The sequence below is a fragment of the Sceloporus undulatus genome, chromosome 6, assembly GCF_019175285.1.
Source record: "Sceloporus undulatus isolate JIND9_A2432 ecotype Alabama chromosome 6, SceUnd_v1.1, whole genome shotgun sequence".
Taxonomy (NCBI): domain Eukaryota; kingdom Metazoa; phylum Chordata; class Lepidosauria; order Squamata; family Phrynosomatidae; genus Sceloporus; species Sceloporus undulatus.
Window position 1 is genome coordinate 62,532,848 of NC_056527.1, and position 9,825 is coordinate 62,542,672.

Consider the following 9,825-nt stretch of genomic DNA (forward strand, 5'->3'; position numbering starts at 1 on the left):
CCTGGTGCTTCATTTACAAACTGTTGACAATGTTCATTTCACTTGCCTTTTTTTTGAAAATGCAAGGCACTTGTATACGGCTTATTTAAAAAGTACTATTTTTTGAGCTACTAAATGCTTCAGACACGGTTTTTGGGTTCAAAAACTTTATTGTGTTGTTTCAATAAACACAGCTTATTTGAACTTAACTTTGGTGTCATGACACTCCCTCCATTACTGACCTAAGCTTGTCAGTCTAACCCATTTGTATGATTCGCAGAGACCATGAAGAGAGATGTTTCATAAGCAGAAAAAGGGATGAGAGAAGCACTTTTCTGATGAAGAAAATGTAAAATAGTAGAAAATAGTGTTTTTTCAATGTAATTATTTTTATTTTTAATTTAATATATATATACAGAGCTGGACTACAAATTCCTTAAAAATAAGCTTCTGTCTTACTAGTGGACCATCAGACCTATTCTTGCAGCAAATGATAGTGCATGTAGTAAAAAACCCTGCTTCACTAGCCAGTTGAGGCTGTAGCCAGAACCAGACCATTCTCATTAAAAAATGTGAAATAGAAGACATGTTAGTAATTTCATTTGTATGTTTGCTTTTATACCAGTAATATTTTGGCATACAACGCAGGAGATTATCTAATGGGAGACAAGAGCGAAGCCCATCCTTATGCTATCCATGATAGCGATTGCACAAAAGACATTCTCACATGTCGTGCCGATCCTGTCATAAGCTTGTCAGTAAAGTGGAATTACATTAACAGGTTTTTCTGTTAATGCAAAATTAAGGGCAAGGACAAGACAATTCCCTTTCAGTAATGGAACAATGACAGGCTCAGCATGATGTCATTTGAAAGTCTTTTGTGAGATTGTGGTCATTTGTGCTTTCTGGATTGGATAATGGCAGGATCATTACGACGTCATCTGAAAGTCCTTCCCCCAATTGCGCAGGAAGGATGAGACAAAAACCAGGAAAAAATAGGAGAAGGACGTCCTGTCTGATAATCTCCACAGACACACACTTAACAGGTATAGAATTTGGTTCTGTGCATATCTAAGCATTATTAAAAATGAAGTGCACAAGCTAGAAAAAACTTGGGTGAAATGTAACATTGCATGAACAGATGGCAGCTTACACAATGGTCCTTTTTTTACTTCCACATGCAGTCTATTTAGATTGTCAGGGACAGCAGAGAGGAATGTACTAGATTGTGAGAGGTCTTTTACTGGATTGTAATGTGAGAGTTGAATTGCTGAAACCAGTAAGAGAAGCACCACAGCTTGCTTCTGCCTGAATGCAGGTGAATTCCTCTCTGCCAAACAACAGTGTTCTGTAGTTTGCTTCTAAATTCTTATTTTTGACGTTTTGCTGGGGAGACATTACAAGAGGTTGCAGACTGGAGGAAGAGAAAGAACAGTTCTGTTGAATGAGATTTCTCCCCTCATGCAATGATGGATTTCACCCATTGGGCTCAAATAGCTATTGACAAAACAGAATTTTGTCTATTCCAGTAAGAAAATCCAATTTAAGGGCCACAGTGCATTTGATAGTGCATTTCTGTACATGCCTACTACAAAATAAATCCCACTGACTTCAGTGGACCTTGCTTCAAGCTATGTTGGTTTATGATGGCAGCCTGAATATGCACTAAAGGGTGAAAAAGTTTACTTTCTACTCTTCTGTTCACAGGTCTTTCAGCATATTTTACATTGCAAGAACGTCGCTGGAAGGTAAATATATATTGAATGCAGTGGACTGCAGCCAGTGTTGGACTATCAATTTGCTATGTACAATAGCTATTGTCCTATTGTATTGCCATATTGTTGATGTTACAGTCAGAAGGTGAATTAGCTGCATGGCTCTAGGTTTTACAACAGAGAGTGTCATGTAGGCCCAAGGTGTTACGTCCCTTCTGAAAATGATCTTTGATGATCTTATGTTGCAGAATGGCTTAAAAGTTTAGAGCTCTTTGGGGCTAATGAGAATTCTTAGAATTCTTTTGGCTTGCAACCAACTTTAGCCAAATAGAACAAGTCCTGTGATTTTGTTTGAGGCTTTCAGATTAACTGAACAGAAAATGATGCAGCTATCCATCAGTTCATGCTGCGCATGTGTACTCACAATCAACTTTTAAAATATTTTAGAGGTTTAAAGCAATGGTTATATAATGTGGAACTGTACAGCATAATTTTACTAGTTTTTTTAACTGCACATACTGTCAAAAAGGTAAGGAAAAAACATATTTATAGAAAGATTTATTGACATTTAGATAAAAATATATCCAGTGAGTGGAAGGAGAAAGTTTAACTTCTGATGAAGTTTGTCTTCTCAGAAGCACAAAGGTTTTTTTTAAAAAAAGAAGGGTTTTCTGTTCCCATATTCTTTAGACTGGCTTATAAAAATGACCAAAATTAAGAATACAGAAAAAGTAATCCAGAAAGTTAAGAAGTGACATGATAGCCATGTTTAAATATGTGAAAGGAAGTCATATTGAAGTTGGACCAAGCTTTTCTGCGCCTCCAGAGACTAGACACAGAGCACTGATTCAAGCTACAGGAAGAGAGGTTCCACATCAACAATAGAAACTTTCTGATGGCAAGAGCTGTTCAACAGTTAAATATGTTTCCTTTGAGGGTGGTGGAGTCTCTTTCTATTAACCATCTGTATATATCTGTGTAGCATCTGGGTTGGTGCAGCTAAGTTTACAAAACGAATATTGATAGCCACAAAATCTCATTAACTTGTAACCATTTAAAGACTGCAATTCAGACATGACAAAACTTTAAAGTTCAGTTTGCATGTAATAGATAGTGTATTTGTTAAATACTGTAATATTGATCAATATGTTCTTAATTTCCATGTTTTGTTTCCTCCCCTCTCAGACAGAGAGATCCTAACCATGGAGAGGTAAGAATATCATCTTTCTGTCACTATTTATTCCAGTTTTCACCAAATAAATTAGAAAAAGTGTTCTGAGATCTCTGTTGGGAAATAGAATAAGAGTTGTTTTAAAATAAATAATGAAAAGTATAAGAAGGATGGGGTTGTAAAAGTTGAAAACATTTTCTTAGCTTTTTTTTTAAAAATGTAGTTGAAGACTCCTTGCCTAGTTGCTTTACATGGCTGAAGATTGCTTAATTAGATATTTGCTATGTGCGTGTACTGTGCCCTTAAGATGTTTTGCATTGCTCATGAAAAGTTGTGTACTTTCACAAAATATTTTACAGTCAGGCCTTGGTAGCCACGGGGGGATCTTTTTTGGGGACACACACACATCCGTTGCATATGAAAAGATGCAGGACCTTAGATCCAGTTGTCCCTAATGGCATTGGAGACAACGGGGCTTGCGGCCTGCAGATGCTTAAATCCGTGGATGGCAAGCCTACAGATGTGTTGTATTGACCCAGGCCCCTGATGGGGTGAGCTCTGTCACTTAGTCCCAACTTTGGCACTCTAGCAGTTTGAAAGCATGCAAATGCAAGTAGATAAATAGGTACCACACCAGTGGGAAGGTAAACAGCATTCTGTGCAGTCATGCTGGCCACATGCTCACAGAGTAGTCTCTGACAACACTGGCTTTTTGACTGTAACGAGATAAGCACTGACCCCATGGTCAGACCACGACTTGACAACCTTGTCAACGGAGATACCTTTACCTTTGTGTGTGTGTTTTAATTGTGTTTTCTATTTTAACATGCTGTACTCACCTCAAGCTTTGAGGACAGGCAGGAAGTAGATAAAATTTATTATTTTCTATTCTTCATCATCACTCCATCCCTATTTCAACAGATTTGCAAGACAGCTACTTGTGCCAACCTTAGTTTATTTAGCAGACATTAATTATAGAGTTACCAGTATTTGTTTCAGCTGAGGTATCATGCTGCTGGTGGCTAAGTGTCCTTTCCTCTTTCTGGGCAGTGTTAGAGAGTAACCCCCCTCTATTGATGTTTTTGTCATGTCATTCCAGAATGGACTTATGTTATTCTGCTTCCATAACCTTTGCTTTGATTGTGAATTGTTACAGCACTTCTCAGAGGCCTGAAATTAAGGTTTTGTGTATTTTACTTTGCATATTTATATCCTCACCTGATGAAACAGCTTCATCCTAGCATCATAGTGTTTCTCATGGGCTTGCCATGAATCATAGAATCATAGAGTTGGAAAAGACCGCAAGGGCCATGCCAGTCCAACCCCCCTGCCATGCAGGAACTCTCAATCAAAGCATCCCCAACAGATGGTCATCCAGCCTCTGCTTAAAGACCTCCCAGAAAGAGACTCTATCACCCTCTAAGGAAGGAGTGTGTTCCACTGTCAAACCTCCCTTACCGTCAGAAAGTTCTTCCTAATGTTGAGGTGAAATCTCTTTCCTGTAGCTTGCATCCATTGCTACAGGTCCTAGTCTCTGGAGCAGCTGAAAACAAGTCAGTCCCTCAGATTGCTTGATTTTTCATTGTTTTGTTCAAGAAATGGGATATGGGGACAAGAAAATTCATCTGTTTGCAAGGAATGTTAATAACAATGCTGTTTTGTTTTTATGCATAGTTTTCTGCCTTTGCGATCCATCAAACATTTAAATAAATCTATGAAAATATGTGGTGTACAAGTATTTGTACTTGTATGCATACTTACTCTATACATAGACAAGACTACAGCAGAAACTCATCTGTTTTAGGGGATGCACTCCCTGAAGCCTCTAGGAATCTTAACTCTGCTCTAACAAGGGTGGCATTCATCAACACATAACAGAAAAATCCTGAGAAAATCATGTTTTTCCCCACTTCAAACCCAATTCAGTTCAATAATTTAGTTAAAGACAGCCAAATATTGTAGTTATAGTAGGGATTCTTTCCATCTACTGCTTCCATTTCTGTCAGTTCTATGGATGTACTTCTGCATCTGAAATTTCTCATTTCTGCTTCTGTCATGCCATGAAAAAAGTGGGAGGAGATTAAATATTTTAAAATAGGACTCCAAAGAGAAATATTGAAGTAAAATGATAAATTTGTACTGCTTTTAATGCAACTATTTAATAGTTGTTTTCTTATAATTCTTTGCTTGTTTGCAGATGCATACCATGCAATAACGCTCATCCTTTTTTGCTAGTCTTGCTATTTTAATTATGAGATTGAAGTTGTTCCTAACACCATATGTGCATCATGGCACCTTGTATGTTCAAAGCAAGTAAGTTTATTTTTTGTCATACTGCTTGATGCAGTGGTCATATATTGTAAAACGTATAAAAGGATTTAGTATAATTAATATATTTTTATTTTTTGTTATTAATTGCATAAATCTCTGACAGTGGGCCAACTGTAGAGGGCTGAGGCCATTCTGCACCTCATGGGCCAGATTGCCACTTTTAGTATGTAACAGGCAGCATCCAAGGCTGTTTGGCAGTCCCCATCCCTCCAGACTCTCTGGACTTATCTTTCTGCCCCCCATTCCAAAGAAAAGTCAAATAAGAATGCATGAATTGCCCTCCTGGAAGTCTCCTGCCTAGCTAGCTGCTGTGTGGGGAAGACCCACTGTTTTGTGGATTGCTTCTATCCGAGATAGCAGTTCACCTTTCAAATGGATTGAATGGGTCTATTGCACTGCTTAACTTTTCAAAATGCCCATCTTTCCAAACCAGAAGACCTCCTGGCCAATTCTGATTTTGATTGCCCATCCCCCATTTTGGCATTGTGGCAGCCACAAGATACAAGCTTAACATTTCCTCATTCCGGTTGAACAGAATGTGATCCAGCCACACATGATTCACAGGAGTTTGTGGTTCCCCCCACACAAAAAAACCCTCCTTAAACTCTGCGGGAAAGGCTTTGCAGTTTTTACCAGTATCCACTGAAATCCTAGAAGTGCCCATTATCACACTGCTGTATGTCTGTTTCCATGCATTTGGATGGCTGCACATTTTTGGCATAGGGAGGGGAAATTAGTTTGAATAGATGCAAATTTGCACAGGAAAGTGAAGACAATTTAACCACTGTGAATATGTGAATGTGCACTAATTTATGTTACCGTCCAATTAAAAAGATTGTATGTACAGCGCTGTGTAAAATTTACAGCACTTTATAAATAAAGGTTAATAATAATATAATAATACACTTATATATAATGTAGCCCCTGAAGGGTCCAGAGGCAGAAGACTGCGTTCCCTACCTGCTACAGTTTGCCCATGCCATGTTTTAACACTGAAAGAACACAGTCCATAAGCAAAACAGTTTTCTATGGGAGAGATACCATACAGAAATTGTCAAAGCCTGTTTTGTGGAGGTTCCGAGGAAGAGAAGCAAAATTAGTATCTGCATTTAGCTTATTACACAGTCTTTTTACTATTAATTTGCAGCTTGTCTTTTGTTGCTAGTTGACTAAAAGCTTTTATAATCTCCTTAAACCTTGCTATGATTGTGACAATAAAATAGTTCATCTGCATACATGAGAACTGATATTATCCTAGGTCTCAATTTAGGGAGTACATAGTTGTCATTATGCCTTTATCAATTATTAATGAATTAACATAAACATTAAACAACATTGTTTGCATTTTTTTCTAAAGATGTTTTTAAACTTTGTAATACTACACATTATTTTTACTTGTATAGTGTGCCCTTGCTTTATGCGGGGATCTGTTCTGGACTCCCCGCATAAAGTAAGTTCCGTGCATGCTTGAGCCCCATTTAAATGAATGGGGCATGTCCATGCAGCGGCGTAGTGGCATGGCGGTACGCGCACCACAGGCACATGCCCCATTACTCCCTCTGGGATGCACCACCCCTTCCTCCCCGTGCGGCTTTCAGGGTATGCTGAAAGCCGCGTAAAACGCACCCACGTATGACGCAGGTGCACTGTATTTATTTTATATTTTATGCTTATATGGATTACTTTTTGTAATGGTGTATGCTATACAACAAACTTATTTACTACCACTTATTACACAGTCAGCTTTTCTGTTAGGTATAGTTTATCTACACTTTCCAGTCTTCTGCTGTCTGTGTGCCTCTGTGGGTTTGTAGACATTTTAAGGTTTTATTTCTTAAGAGTGAGAAATGGATAGCATTCAACAAAGTCATGTCAGAATCCATAATTTTGTCCCCCAAACCTTCCCTTGACTTATATACGAGTATATATGGCTTGTTATTATGTGCCTTCAAGTCGTTTCCAACATATGGACCACCCTGAGGCCAACCTCTGACAGGGTTTTTCTTGGCCAGTGTTTCTGGAAAGGGTGTGCCACTGCCATCAATTCTCTGTTTTATGGCATGACGTGTATTCTCTTTTATTATTGGTTGTTTCTATTTAGGATACAAAGCCGTTTTGGAACTCGTATCAGTACAAAAATGGTGATTTAATTTTAAATAAAGAAATTAATATAATGATGGCATACATTTATACTTATATTAAGCAATTGTGTATGAAGGCACTTAGTATCTTACAGGCAACAGGAGAACAGAACGTATGACACTGGTTTGGTTTCCACTTCTACTATTTGCCAATACATTTCTGGATCCAACAAGTCATATCAAAGTGATGATGATTACTTTTAAAGCCCTAAGTGGCTTTAGACCAGAGGTTATTTAATAGAGCATTTTTCATCCATATGAAACTGTTCATGGCCTAAGCTTAGCCATAGAAGCCCAGATCACATTCCTACCATTAGGATCTGTTAGACTGGTTGATATGAAAAAGAGGGGCTTCTGTATGGTGGCCTCATCCTTATGGAATGCCATAGCCCAGGGGTTCCCAACCCTTTTGACTCGCGGAGCCCTTTTTAGGATAGGCTTCTATGGCGGAGCTCCTAAGAGACCTACCCTATGTCCTACAAGGTAATGACGTTTAGGAGTAGTGTTACTTTTTCTTATTCTTTAATTTCAATGTCTGTTCTTAACTGAATATTAGCCTATCTTGTGTGTTTTTGGTTGCTATGGTGTTTTAAATGTTTTTATTTATTTATTTAATTACATTTTATACATCATTGTTTGGTTTTTATTTTAATTTTATATATCTCCCTGCGGGAGGCTTTGCTATCAAAGGCACTACATTTTAAATAAATGGAAATAAAATTTAGTAGGAAATGTATAGTGAACACAATTAAAACTTTCACAATAAATGCTATATTCAAATTCTTGATATAGCAAAATTATTATTAGTATATAAAAGAAATGCCTATTACTCTATTTGCACAGCTGTTTGGATGGGTCTTTCACAAAATTCCACGTAAAGCATTTGTTCTGGCAATTATAGCAATGATGGCATGCGAAGGGATAAGAAACCTTCAGCAACAATGGAGCATTAAGGGAGAATTTATCAGCTTGCATCAGGAAGAATTGTTGCTGTGGATAAAAGCAAACACAAAACAAGGTAAACAAAACTTTGTAATATCTGTCATAGTATCTCTCACAAGGCAAGCAGAAGTTTTGTGTTCTGTACAATTTACAAATACTGTTCAATAGAGGGTCTTATTTTACTGCATTTAAAGGGGACAGTTCTAACAAAATATGATCAGTGGAGACTGTAAATTGCTTTTCAAAATCAAAAACTTGTATACAATAGGGGAAACTTATATGTATGTTTTCATGTAGGGAGTTAAACTTTGAAAAATTAAAACAGGTTAAAATTTTTGGGCGCCTGCTGCACGTCTATTGCATGTGAACTAGTATACTTTTATATTTGCCTTTGAAAGAGAAATAATGATCCAAGTTAGATCTTTAGAAAATGAATGCCCTACAAATGTTTCTAATATCGTTTGCCTAATTATTCCTATTTTTGAGATTTTCAAAATATATTTCAGATGCTGTTTTTGGGGGTTCATTGCCTATAACATCAAGTGTCAAGTTGTCTACTCTTCGACCTGTTGTGAATTATCCTCATTATGAAGACACAGTTTTACAATAAGCCTTTTAATTTATCATTTAGTATTACCAATTTTGCAGTGTACTTACACATTGGGTAGGATTTAAGTACAGTTAACCCACTTAGGGAGTCACAGATCTACACTGTCCATTTTGTTTCTGGTTTATACCTACAGCATAAGACCCTTATAGGTATGGGCCAGACCTATGGGCCAGGATATCTGAAGGACAGCCTAATAATATACAGTGGGTCCTTCCCTTATGCAGGGGATCTATTCCAAATTTCGTGTATACTTGTGTGCTCGAGGCGCGTGCTCCATCTCTTTAACTGTCACGTGGCTTCAATGTATGCTTGAAGCCACATATGGTGCACTCACATATAGCATGTGTACACTGTTTAAGAATATTTGCAATCTTGGAACGCTCTCCCTGAAGAGCTCCACTCAGCCCCCTCCCTGGAGTCGTTCAAGAAGAATCTGAAGACTCATTTATTCCGCCAAGCTTTCTCCCACATGTCCTGACTGTTTCCCCCATGTACTGTGTGTAGTATTGTTGTATTGTATCGCATTGGATTTTTAACTTTTTAGTAATTTTGATTGATTCTATGGTTTTAATTGGGGTGTTTTAACTGGGATGTTTGTTTTTAATCTGTATTGTATTACGTTTGTATTGCTTGTACACCGCCGTGATCGTAGGAACGGCGGTATAGAAATAAAATTTCAATCAATCAATGTTAAGGGTGGTCCTGTGCTTGAACTTATAGCCTTTAGGTATGTATGTAGTTAGCCTGATATAGTGAGCCATAAGCTATATGTAACAATTTCTACACAGACATGGATCACCATCAGTGAGTTAACATTCAGTAGCAGCAATAGCAATAGCAGCTTCATTTATATACCGCTTCATACCACACTAAGCGGTCTCTAAGTGGTTAACAACTGTTAACTAATTGCCCCCAACAAGCTGGGTACTCATTTTA

At 37.7% G+C, this 9,825-nt stretch overlaps 1 long non-coding RNA gene across 2 annotated transcripts; it reads left to right on the plus strand.

The window, feature by feature from the left end:
* Window positions 1-788: 788 nt before the first annotated feature.
* Window positions 789-9,473, plus strand: LOC121934899. 2 transcript variants are annotated; one of them, XR_006104691.1, is made up of 5 exons: window positions 789-1,507; window positions 1,687-1,727; window positions 2,880-2,904; window positions 8,239-8,355; window positions 8,786-9,473. It is a non-coding gene; the product is annotated as an uncharacterized LOC121934899 (long non-coding RNA). The 2 variants fall into 2 exon arrangements; XR_006104692.1 differs by having other exon boundaries at window positions 789-1,025.
* Window positions 9,474-9,825: the final 352 nt, after the last annotated feature.